Here is a 13,513-nt window from a genome sequence, read left to right as displayed (position 1 = left end):
TAATATTTAATCCTTGCTTGATTTCTGTCCCATTGGTGTGCGAACATACTATGTCAATGGAAGCAGAATAGTGAGGGCATTATTAAATTACCTATCCAGAAAGGTAAATTTCTCAAAGTTCCCAAGGAAAAGAGTTTAGAAAACAGATTTACACTCCCAGGAATCCCTTTTAGCCTGTACAAGAGGTCCTGTTTCCCAGGTAAGTCAGAGGTTCCTGCGATTTGACATTTCAATAGTTATGAGATTAGTACTTCATGAGTGTAAAAATGAAAAGGTATAACATCCAAAAAGTTATTCTCAATGAAACTGCAGCCTGAGGCATTGGCAACGGTGAATCCACCCTACAGAGAAATACAAATCTGTGACATATCTGCAACCCCAAGCTGAAAGAATAGGGAAATGTAGTCATTATTGATGACAGAGGATGAGAGGGTTGGATGGCATCATTGACTCAGTGGACATGAGTTTGAGCAAACTCTGGGAGATGGTGAAGGACAGGAAAGCCTGGCATGCTGCAGTCTATGGGGTCACAGTCAGATACAACCTAGCGACTGAACTGAACTGATTTAAATAAATAGCAACGTGTCTATTGCTCTCAGCTCTAGTCATTAAAACTTCTTCTTCAGGAGGCCATTCTATGTGAATGAATGAATGCCTTCATTCATTTTACATATATCTATGGAGCTGCGAAGAAAGCTGAGCACTGAAGAATTGATGCTTTTGAACTGTGGTGTTGGAGAAGACTCTTGAGAGTCCCTTGGACTGCAAGGAGATCCAACCAGTCCATTCTGAAGGAGATCAGCCCTGGGTGTTCTTTGGAAGGAATGATGCTAAAGCTGAAACTCCAGTACTTTGCCCACCTCATGGGAAGAGTTGACTCATTGGAAAAGACTCTGATGCTGGGAGGGATTGGGGGCAGGACGAGAAGGGGAGGACAGAGGATGAGATGGCTGAATGGCATCACTGACTCGATGGACATGAGTCTGGGTGAACTCCGGGAGTTGGTGATGGACAGGGAGGCCTGGCGTGCTGCGATTCATGGGGTCACAAAGAGTTGGACACGACTGAGCAACTGAACTGAACTGATGGAGCTGCGATCTCATGCTGGGTGCTGAAGGCATTCCTCTAATTCGTGACTCAGACACCTCAGCTTGTGAGGGATAATGGAGCTCAGGGCTGTAATTTTCTATGCACATGGCTCCTGATAGTGTTTATGTTGCTGTAGGAATTAACAACAACAACAAAAAATGCCATTGTAAGAAAGATGTGGTGAAAGGAGAATAAACAAAAATAAAAATACATAACAAGCAGTTCTCTTGAGTGCAGCTGGTGGTATAATATAGTCTCCATACTCCTCCCTCTGAGAGAATACTCACATTCACTTAGAGATATCACCCAAAGTCACCCATGTCACTAATGTGAAGCTAGAAGAACTTAGGAAGGACTGCTTGCAATCCTACCTGTTTCTTGTTAGCTCTGTTATCCAAGGCAAGGCACTGACTCTCTAAGCCTGTTTTCTCATCTATAAAAAGAGTTTTTGAAACGTATCTATTTCATCAATTCATGGATATTAATGAGGTTAAAGATATAAAATGCCTAGCACAGTGCTTCTAAGAAGTGCTCAAGAAACAATATGTGATAATTACCACTGTCATCATGATGATTATCTTAACGCCTTCAAATACTTACTCAGAATTCTCCTATGGAAGACAAATCAGAGAGGCGTTATGTGGCTCTAGGGAAGAGAACTAGAACCAATGAGGGAATAATGAGGAAGATCTTCATTCAATGTTGTGAAAACATTTCTCACCATTAGGGTTGTCAGACTACTGGGTGATTTGCCCTGTGAAATAGTGAGTTTCCTGTCACTGGTGGTGGTGAAGTAGAAATTAAAAATATTGTGAAAATGAGTTGGGCAGAAGATTGGGAAGTATATATACTTCTTCAACCTTGCCGATCTTGAAGTATATGAATATTTGGGCATGCGTGTGTGTGTGCTAAGTCGCTTCAGTTATGTCCGTCTCTGTGCAACCCTGTGGACTGTAGCCCGCCAGGCTCCTCTGTCCATGGGATTCTCCAGGCAAGAATACTGGAGTGGGGTGCCATGTCCTCCTCCAGGGGATCGAACTTGTGTCTCTTGCATTGACAGGCAGGTTCTTTATCACTAGCGTCACCTGGGCATGTGTGCACGAGCACACAGACACAGAGTAGGAGGCAAACTCCATGCTCATCTTGTCCAAAAGAATATTCCCTCTTTTATGTTCTTTCTGTCACTGTTTAATTTTCCCTCCCTTGTCTTGATTTGTGTTTCCTTTTAAGATATTTTTGAGCAAAGCCCTGTGTGAGACAGGTTCTGCCAAATTGAAACTCACAACTAGTGTAGTCCATCCTTATCACTGGGCAGTATTCACAAACCCTCCTGGGTTTCTAGGAAACAATGTGTTTCCAATTTAATGAACAATTCCAACTCAGACCCCAAGGCAAATCTTGCAGGAAGATGATTCTACTGTTTAGTAGCAGCCCCGACTTGCATATAAAATGCCTTAATGGAAGTTAAATATTCTTAATTTCCCTAGTTTTGTGCTATTAACATGTCACAAGAGACCTGAATGAGTTTAGCTTCCTCCTAAAAGTCTGCCTTGTGTAGGATTTTACTGTTAGAGTTCCTGGGTGGGAAATACGTTAAGCCTTTAAAATTAGTAACAGACTGAAACACACATGGAAATACATCCAAATATTAGCCGGCTGCAGAGTGCTATCTGTTCAGAAGGTTACTTAGGCTGGTTGGCTGATGTGGTCAAATATCTTGAGACGTGATTCTAACAACAGCCAAGGTCAGTTAACTGGAATTATTCTAGATTTCTAGATGTTGACATCTCAAACAGGAACTGTCTGGAATGATAAAATTGTGGGAACTTATGTAGTGTTATGGAACCTAGAAAACACGCATTTCAATACAAACTTCTTGAACAGATACAGAAATAGTTCACCTCCTTCATGGCAAAAAAAAAAAAAAAATGTTCCCCTCCAAGGGGACAAGAACATGCACATTTTATTGAGTGCCCATGGTGTGCCTGGCACTGTGCTTGGAGCTTTCACACACTTAAATTCACTAAAACCTTACACCAACTCTTTGGGTAGCTACAACTGTCTTCATTTGTTGGAAGAAAAAGAGGTTCAGGTGGTTAAGTATATTTCTAAAGATGACAGGAGAGTAAAAGATGGAGTCACATTTGAACTTGAGGGTCTGGGAACCCAATGTTCACATTCTTTTCCCCACAAGAAGGAACCTGGGGCTTCAGACCCCTAGCAGGTCCCTGGCTGAGAACACTGAGAGTCCATGGTCTGCAGAAAGTGTCTGCAGGATAATACAGTACTGTAGGTCTATGCTCCTTTTTCTGGGGACAGAATCTACAGTTTCTGTTAAGATTCCAAAGCAGCCTATTTCTCACTAGTATTGCTCCACGTACAGGGAAAAACATACTTCTTGAGGAATTCATGCTTTCTTTAGGAAACCATGTCGGGGTGGAGTCTTCCAGAAAAGTTGGCTTCATAGAAGAAGTGAACTCCATCCAGGCATGAAGGACCCTGGGAATCTGTAATGGCACAGAGGAGGCCCCCAGCTGGGGAATGAGGGGTGAGAACAGAACAGCAGACACAATCTGGGTGACTTTCCCAAACAGAAGGCTTATTCCTCAAGGTTTATTTACTTAATACAATTTTGAAATGGATCCTTTCACTTTTTTTTTTTGAAAATTGAAGGAGGGCGTTTCTCTAGTCCCGGTAGGAGCGTTAACAGTGTCTGTAAAGACAGCCCGCATGTCTCTGCCAAGGGAGGCGCTCATGTCTCAGTGGTGATGATTTGGGATGTATACTGGTGTTTTCTATGACTACCTTCTTGGCTCTTAGCTTAAAACCACTTCCATGGGAGTTGGCTCATAGGCTGCTCAGTAGAAAATGATGATTTTCCTAAAGAAGTCGTCTTCTGCTAACACTTCAGTTCCAAAAATGAGAAGAGAAGCAAAACATGCACACAGACACCACACATACACACACACACGTGCAATTATTTTTTTGTCCTAGTTATAACTCTGCTCTTGTTTGGAAGAAAAAAATAAATAAACAATAGGATTAGCTGTATTTCCAGAGTGTAAAACCAAATAAAATCAACCACAGGTGATTTTTTAAAAAAATAGGGCCATCTCTGGTGAGGAAATTTGTTTTCTAGAAGTAAGACATAGCACAACTCAAGGGCAGGGCATGGGCATTGTGAATTCTGACTTTTGCCTGTGTACACCAACATTTCAATGCCTGATTTTCATGATTAGAGAACAAGCACTTAGAAAATTTCTTTTGTAGCTACAACTATTGCAAAGGAGTATTTCTAAGCCAATACCACCTTTCATCAATAAAGAACAGAAAGTGAGAAAAAACAGAGAAACAGCCCTACATGGTTTTATTTGCTAGTATTTTTCTTAAGGTCTAAGATGGTAAAGACTCAATGCCTCTACTAGAGACATGGGTTTTCTTAGCATTTTGAGTGAGACAATAGCTTCCAGCAGCTACAAATTTTTCAGCATCCCTGGTACAAAAATTTAAGAAATCAAAGATTTAGATTCTTTTACCTATAACTCCATAGTTTGGAGATTAAGTTCTGTTGAGCCTAATATTTTTCTGTAACATAATTATTAATATATAGTGAAAGTATTAGTTGCTCAGTCATGTCTGACTCTGCGACCCCATGACCTGTAGGCCACCATGTGCTTCTGTCCATGGGATTCTTCAGGTGAGAATATTGGAGTGAGTTACCATGTCCTCCTCCAGGAGATCTTCCCAACCCAGGGATAGAACCCAAGTCTTCTGCATTATAGGCAGATTCTTTACCAGTCTGAACCAACATAAGCCCCAGACAAATCACAAATACACAATGACATTTATTTATATAACATCATATCTTTGTCAAAGATGTTTCTGGACTCATTTATTCTCAACATGAACACGTGTCAAAAGCAGGGAAGGTGATATTGGACCCATTTTACAGACAAGAACTTGTGGATCAGGTACAATAAATGTCCTTTTCAGTCATCCAGATGGAAGTCCCAAACGTCATCAGAACACATTCCACATTAGAACTGGGGCCACCTTTTTAAAGCTCTTGTTTTAAGAAGCAGTACTTGCCCCAGGACATTAGTTCAAAGAAGGTTCAGAAGACAGGTTTCCTGACTGTCACTCTCTTGCTCTGTCCACTAATGCAAAAAGTAAATGGGACATCAAGTTCCTTTTTTTAAAGACATTAAAATATAAGGTGCAGTGTGTCGCTGCCCCTGGAGAGTTTCTGCTCCACGGTAGTAGGGTCTCCCCAGAACATGCTAAACAGCTACTAAACAAGGACATCTCCACCGGTGATTCATTGCATTGGACACACTTCTCTCCTTCCTTGTCTCAGTTCAGATCAGTTCAGTTCAGTCCCTCGGTAGTGTCCGACTCTTTGCGACCCCATGAATCTCAGCACGCCAGGCCTCCCTGTCCATCACCAACTCCCGGAGTGCACCCAGACTCACGTCCATCGAGTCAGTGATTCCATCCAGCCATCTCATCCTCTGTCGTCCTCTTCTCCTCCTGCCCCCGATCCCTCCCAGCATCAGAGTCTTTTCCAATGAGTCAACTCTTTGCATGAGGTGGCCAAAGATTATCCTAATTCAGACCCCCAGCAGAGCTTGTCTGCACTCTACAGAGAGCCCCCAGACTGATCCTCTTAATTCCAGTCTTATCTCTCGCCCATTCATTTCCAGCTTTCTAAACACAAATCTGACAGTGTTCCTTCCTTGCTTAATATACTTCCAAGACTCTGCAGGACCCGCAGGATACAAGGCATGCAAATGGGTGCATTGGGTCCAGAAAACCTGGCCCCCAGCCTCTGCCGGCTCCTCTGTCTCTTCTCTTCCTCTGGGCCAGTGGGCCCAGCACTCATCACACCCTGCACTTCTCAAAAGCAGCCTGCCTTTGTTGCCTCAGGGCCCTCGCTCACATTGCTCCTTCTGTTTACAATTAGAATGACAGCTAACATTTTAAAATGATCTGCAGGCCATAGCAATGAGAGCTTTTCATGTATTATCATATTTTAATTTTCACAACCACCATATGAGGAAGCAACTGTTATTATCCCAACTTTAGGGATACAGAAATAATCTTGGAGATTTAAAAAGTCTCTCAAGCCCCAGAGTCATAGAACTGAGTCTGGACTCCAATTTCATCTGACCTCTAAGCACTGGCCCTCGACCACGGCCTCCCCGGAATTTCCTTTCAAGTATGAGTTTGGAAATAAGGGCCTTCAGAAGCAACCACCTAAGTCTTCCCTCCTCTTCAACTCCAGTTCAAAGAAAACAAAACCCACTCCCTTGGGTGAGCTCTGCTTCTCTTTGCTCACCTAACATGCTGTTTTTACTGTGTCACACGGCCTACAGTGTGGATGGTAATTACACACTTTCTCCCCAGCTCTGAATGTAAAGCCTTCTTGGGCAGGGCTGATTTTACGCCTCTTTGTATGCCCAGCACTTAGCACTAGGCATCAACACACAGTGATCACTGGCAAGAAATCCTTAAGATGGTTCTGTCCAGTGATTCCCAAGCAAAATGAGGAATACAAGCTACACCATGAATCCTGCAGAAAGCTGAAGTTATGCAAACAACTCTAGGCTATAGTGTTTTAATTTACTTTATAAGATGATAGAGATAGTTACATCCTAAATCCCCAAAGTTTATTTTGAAATTTTACTGGTTTATGAAATTCTAAAGACTAGAGGTCGTTAACCTGGTCAATTACTCAGCCCAGCTGGGGAGCTGAGCTGCTGGTCTCTGCTCTGAGGCTGGTACCTCCAGGGGCATCCTGTGACCTGCCTTACTTATTTTTACCAGAAGTCTGACCTCCTAACTTCAATGAAGCCTCGAGATTTCCCCACCAGGGTGGTGGAAAGAAGTCCAGTTCTGGCTTTCGGAGTGTTTCTGGTGACTGGATGTGATTTTAGGAGGGCTATTAAGACAATTTGCTCTTCAACCTGATCAGTGAGGTTCACAGTTGGCGAAATCTTGACAGCAGCCAGGGTGGCAGCTGATGCCAGTGACAGAAGAGGTCTGCAGGCTTCCCACACCACCCCCCAAAAGTGAGTGACCCCTCTGGCTTATCTCCCGTGAACCATCCAGGGAGCCATCTGGGAGGGGAGAGTACAACCCCAATACATCAACTATTCACACAACTCGGATATACTTTCTCCTAGTGATCACATAATCCCATCGTACACCATTTATACTCCTTGACTGTTTTGAATGATAAGCAAAACTGGTTGACCATCAGCCTATAATATATCAGATACAAAATAGGTGGCTTAAAAAACTACTTCTCAACCAAGGGAAAGGTACATTTCTTAAATGTTAGAAGCACCTGTTTTTCTGGGAGGGAAAAATGTACCAATGGAATGCATGGAAGTAGTTCAGCCTATAAATTCCAGGAGCCTGAATCTGCTAAACCAGGTTAGCGATTTTAGATAGCTGGGCTGGGCTGGAATTCCCCGCCCCAGCTGCCACTTCTGCAATGAATTTGTAACGTTCTCTGTTCCATTGCCGAATGTGGTGCCAAGAATCCAACAGATGATTTCATTCCAAGACGAAGGAGGGAAACTAGAGTGAGTCTATTAAGCACTTTCATCTGACAATAAAAATGAGTTAATGGCTAAAATGTGTTTTTGAAACGTTTTAACACCACAAGTAATGGCACTCAAATGGGAAAATGCCTTGAATATTCTCATCCATCATTAATACCACGGTGTCCCTCAAAAGGGCTGGGCGTTCCCAGCGGAATATAAGCTGCTAGAGTCGAGTTGTAAGGCAATCCATGGGAATTCTCCAAAAAAATACCCAGAGACCATTACGGAGCAGAACGATTAAGCGCAGGTTTAAAATAGTCCTTTCAATATCTGAGTTCAGTTTTCTAAAATAGACTATTACCTCATCAGAGCTAATTTCCCCATAAACATCAATATTACAGCAGCAAAAAGTCTCCAAGAAATGAGGGCAAAATTAGATTCTTTTTTAGGGAATGAAAGTCAATGTGTTCCCCTCTGCCCCAATTTCCAGTACTAGTGAATGTGGAAACAATCAACCTGCTTCATTATGGACCAGCCCACCACTGGGGCATCGTTAGTGAATTTGTTCCCTTCCACTTGTGAAATCAAGAACCTGGTGATGGGGAGACTGCTGGATGAGCTTTCCCCTTTCCTAGAAAGAAGGCTGACAGTCATAACCCGCTCAGTAGTAGCAGTGTTAGTTGTTTGGTCGTGTCAGACTCTTTATAACCCCAAAGACTGTAGCCCACCCGGCTTCTCTGTCCACTGGATTCTCCAGGCAAGAATACTGGAGTGGGTTGCCATTTCCTTCTCAAGGGGATCTTCCTGATCCAGGGATCGAACCTGGGTCTCCTGGATTGCAGGCAGATTCTTTACCATCTGAATCACCAGGGAAGCCCACCCAGGTCACTTCCCAATTTCAAAGGGACAGTGACCCCTGTAGCAGCCCAGGGCCCTGAGCTCTAGCCTTGGAAATGCCTTCCATGGACTGAGGGGTGTTGGGAAAGCTATATATTCCCTTTCTCAAATGGCTTTGCTTCAGTTCTAGAACTCAAAAGGGAACTCGGGGAAGTTGCCCAAAGTTTGGGCTGCTCTAACGGGCAAATGACTTAGATTAAACAGACTTGAGTTTCTCTTGGATTACAGATCTCCTTTTCCCAGAATTGCTTCTCAGGTACTTAAACTGACAGAAGCCAGGCTCCTGCTGCTTGGAGCTGGGGCTGAGAACAAGTCTTGCCCTGCGCGCCGTTGGCCAAGCCCTGCTCCCTGAGATGCTGGAGGACCTCCTTGCACCACCTCATCTCTGAGTGGTCCGTCTGCAGTCTCCTCTTGCTCCATCTAACCTTTCAGTGTCTGTCTCCAATGATCGTCCTTTACACCTTTTCTCCTGCTCCCAGGTGAAACCCCCTGGACTGTGATTTTCATTCATACGCAGAAGACTTCTCAACCTTTAGCCCCAAACTGGACCTCCCTCCTCAACTCCAGGCCAGTAACTCTAAGGGAATATCCTGCAAGCGTAGCAATTTGGGAAAGGCCCTGATATCCTTAAGTTCTGCTCTTTCCAAATGTCCTCCTCCTTCCTTATTCAAAGAAACACCTCACTGCCTAATGAATTATGAGCCAACAACCCAAGTGTCCCCGAGATTTCTGCATCCGCTGCCCCCCTCAAACCAAACTCTATCCAGGTACTTTCCACATTGACCCGAACCCCGACACTTTTCTAAGGCCTTCTCCTGGTGCAATCTTTGGTCATCATCTTTGGTCACTATCTCAGGCTCTCTCTTGTCTTCCCTCAACCCAACACCAGATACCCCAAGCACCTCAGATTACATAGCAGACTCTGTGCCCATTACAGGAAATGTCTTGTGTAAAATGCACATTGGTGAATTAAATCTCTTCTATTTCTGCAATCTGACAATCCAGCCTAAAAAAAAAAAAAAAAGGCTTTCCCGCAGCCCCAGTCCCTATCTGGCTGGCTCTCATGTCATAGGCAGCTGGTCCACACATCTGTGCCTGAGGTCTCTTTGCCTCCATACTTCACTGTCAGGGGGTAAAACATGACCTCTCAAATGAGGGCACTGTCAGGCATGGGGCTCATAGATGGGGGTCCTTCTGGGAAGTGAAAGCCCCCTGAAGACTCCTACCCTCCCAGAGTCAGGGACTGACCTGATTCGTAAGGCTAGGGTATCAGATCCTGAACTTTCTTAAATGGAGGTTGACCTGTGCACCAAAGGAGACTTTGGAGTTGACTCGAACGTCAAAGCATTAGGGGCATTACCTCCCAGTTCAAATTTATTGGGGGGTTTTATAGTTTGTAGTGTTGTTCAGTCGTGTCCAACTCTTTGCCACCCTATGGACTATAGCCCACCAGGCTCCCCTGTCCCTGGGATTTTCCAGGCAAGAATATTAGGGTGGGTTGCCATTTCCTTTTCCAGGGGATCTCCCCAGAGATTGAACCTGGGTCTCCTGTGTCTCCTGTGTTAGAGGCAGACTATTCACTGAGGCATCGGGGAAGCCCAGGGTTGGGGAGAGAGGATGTCAAAAATTACAGAAGTACCAACAAGTCAACAAAAGCCATTTCATATACTGAAAACCTGAAGAACTGGAAGCCAAGGAAGGGCTGGTGTGATCCATCACATCTCAAACTCATCCTAAGGGCCGAAAACCTCCTTTGAAATCTCAGAGGCTGGAGGGGCTCTGCTTTGGTCTCCAGTTTCTGAAAGGAGCAAGTGCCTTGATTTCACAGTACCCTTCATTGCAAACCCAAGTAAAGTTTTAAAATAAAATCCTTCATTTGAAACCCAAGCAAGGTGTGAAGACCATCACTGTAAGCTGGGACAGGAAAGGTTGGGTGGGGTAGGGGTGGGGTGTGCTGAGTTCCCAAAGACAGATCCTCTCCTACAGGGAGCTGCTTCTCAAGGTGACACCCTGGCCAGGAGGGATACCAGGTAGCCAGGTGAAAGGAGAAAAGCACTTCAGTGTAAGCACTTCCCAAGCTGACTGTCAGAGTTAGATGGGTCCAATTTTTCACCTGGTACTGAAACCTGATCTGAATCGCTCTTTCAAGTTTCAGCTCCTTGGAACATTCTACTTTTGTCACATCAGAACACAGATGGTGCCCAGAGCTCTGGCCTCGTTCTTGCTTCTGTTTTTTTGGCTCATGTTGCTTCCTTTGCCTGTTAAGTCTTCCCCTCCCCTCAGCCTGTGGAGGTTCTATCTTTCAAGGTCCAAATCAAACATTTCCTCCCAGAAACCTCCTCCCTGACCTCCTGGCCTTGCTGTGAATTCTTTCAAGGGCTGTGTCTTCTTCATTTTCAGAATGTTACCCCATTCCTCCTAGTCCACTCCTCTCCCCCTTCACCCCTCCCCACCCAAACTCCAAGCAGGGGTCGGGCACACAGCCTCTGTACTGATGGCTACTGAAACAGAATGGGAGTTTCCATAGGAGTCACTGCATATCTACAACCATATGATTGTCAGCTGCACACAAGACCAACAGAGGAATTGTTGTTCAGTCGCTCAGCCATGTCTGACTCTTTGTGACCCCACAGACTGCAGCAGCACGCCAGGCTTCCCTGTCCTTCAGTTTCCTGGAGCTTGCTCAAACTCAAGGCCATTGAGTCGATGATGCCATCCAACCATCTCGTCCTCTGTCATCCCCTTCCCAAACAGTAAAGAATCTGTCTACAATGCAGGAGACCTGGGTTCAACCCCTGGGTCAGGAAGATCCCCTGGAGAACGAAATGGCAACACACTCCAATATTCTTGTCTAGAGAATCCCATGGACAGAGGAGCCTGGTATGCTTCAGTCCATAAGGTCCATGGGGTCGCAAAGGGTCAGACACGACTAGGTGACTAACAGAGGAATAGGTGGAAGAAAATAAGCATTTCCCAAAACAGAGATACTATGGGAGGCTCAACTCTGTTGTCTTATGATCACAGATGACTTTGAGAATCTGATGAAAAGCAGCTTTCTTAGAAAAACGCACCTATGCTCAGACCTACATGTTTCTTCACGTGATACCAGGAAGTACAACACACATACTGACACTCAAGAGTAGAACTCTCTCATTTATTTTAAAATCGCCGATTCCATCATATGGGCGGCCAGGCCAGGACACAGTTCCAAGTGCGTGGACAGTGGGCCACGCTGAAAAACAAAAGGAGTCCTTTAGTGGCAACTGCACAGACTGTGGAGACTTTGGGCAAGTCCTGTACTCTTCTGTTTTGGGGGACTCTCTTTTGTTTGCTTATTTTTAAAATATGTATTTATTTAGGCTACACCAGGTCTTCAGTGCTGCATGAGGGCTCTAGTTCCCTGACCAAGGGATTGAACCTGGGCCCCACCTCCATTGGGAGCACAAAGTCTTAGCCACTGGACCACCAAGGAAGTCCTAGGTTTTCGACTCTTTTGAATCTGAGCTTTTCTCATCTGTAAAATGCACATCATAATAGTTCCCAAGCAGTGTCGTTACTGAGTGAGATAATGTACAGAAAGCAACGAGGAAAGCATCCGGCATGCAGCTAGCCTCCAGCAACAAATGGTCGTTTTCTGCAACTCCTGTCTCGCATATGAAAAAAACCGCAACCACAATGCAAACAAGTCATTTCCCTTTTAGCCATAAATTCTGCACGGCTGCTTTGGAGCGAGGGAAGAAAGCGCCTGAGACCACCACCTCGGCAAGGAGGTGAGGCGGGCGCTGCACGGCGGCTGCGGGCGCGCTCGCGTGGCGATTAATCATACAAGAGCCCATTTAAGACAAACACAGGTCACTCCCTTTGCATGACAAGGCCTATGGGTCCACAGAGGCCCATTATCCAAAAAAAAAAAAAAAAAAAAACCAGAGCATTGTGGGCGACGCAGGCGAAGCCGAGTGCATACACACAAGCGGACATTGTGAGGCTGTTTGCACAACCCCGCGGTGCTCCTCGCGGATTTCCTGCCAAGGAGACATTTCCATCTCGCGGAGGCGGCTGCAGACGTTTGCTCATTCAACATGGCTTCAGGCCGCCGGCTGCGAGAGCCGGGGGCGTGGCGCCCTCTGCCGGCCGTCCTTGGAACTGCAGCCGGGAAGGGGCGGAGGATAACGCAAGCCATTCTCAGCATTCCATCCAGCCTCTTCTCTCTTAAGGACAACGGTGCAACGGGCATGAACTTTGGGGTCTGGAAAGCCTATAACATGCGTTGCCTGCAGGTCCTTGGACGAGCCCTGTCACCCCTCAGGTCTTATTTTCCTAGGTGGAAAATTCAGCTCTTACTTGGCAACGCGTGCTCAGTCACTCAGTCGTGTCTGCATCTCTGTGACTCCATGGACCGTAGCCCGCCAAGCTCCTCTGTCCATGGGATTTTCCAAGTAGGAACACTGGAGTGGGTTGCCCTTTCCTCCTCCAGGGAATCAAACCTGTGTCTGCTGCATCTCCTGCATTAGCAAGCGAATTCTTTACCACTAGTGACACCTGGGAAGCCCCATTTGGCTGTGGCAAGCTTGAAAGGATATGACAGATACACTCAGCCAGTGTGAAAGAAATACCTGTATTCCCCTTCTCCACCTGTCTCCAGTAGAGTGGGTACTGTCATCTGATCTCTGGAACTAGGAAAGGAAATCAAGGGTAACATCTTGGCTTAAACTGTGGCCAGTGTTCAGATGTGTTAAGAGCATGTGACTTATCTTTCTGATGTATCGTCTCTTTTTCAAATTGTTCTCCCTTCCTTGCTTCACAGTGTTCCGTGTGTGTTCCGTGTTGGCAAGGACAAGCCAGACATGCAGTATTTTACCCAGCATCTGAAAGGCCCCATCTTCCGGACAAGTTCCTCAAAGGTGGGGGACAAGCTGACAGAAATTCTGAGCTAAGTTATCTTTCTCAAAGATAAAAGACTTCTTAAACTGAGCTGT

At 45.3% G+C, this 13,513-nt stretch overlaps 1 protein-coding gene across 4 annotated transcripts in view; it reads right to left on the bottom strand.

The window, feature by feature from the left end:
* Positions 1-13,513, bottom strand: part of CYRIA (CYFIP related Rac1 interactor A) — a 99,565-nt gene that overhangs the window by 25,221 nt on the left and 60,831 nt on the right. The gene's annotated exons all lie outside the window — the stretch shown is intronic.

The sequence above is a fragment of the Bos taurus genome, chromosome 11 (assembly GCF_002263795.3).
Source record: "Bos taurus isolate L1 Dominette 01449 registration number 42190680 breed Hereford chromosome 11, ARS-UCD2.0, whole genome shotgun sequence".
Lineage (NCBI taxonomy): Eukaryota > Metazoa > Chordata > Mammalia > Artiodactyla > Bovidae > Bos > Bos taurus.
This window is presented reverse-complemented; position numbering and strand designations above follow the sequence as displayed.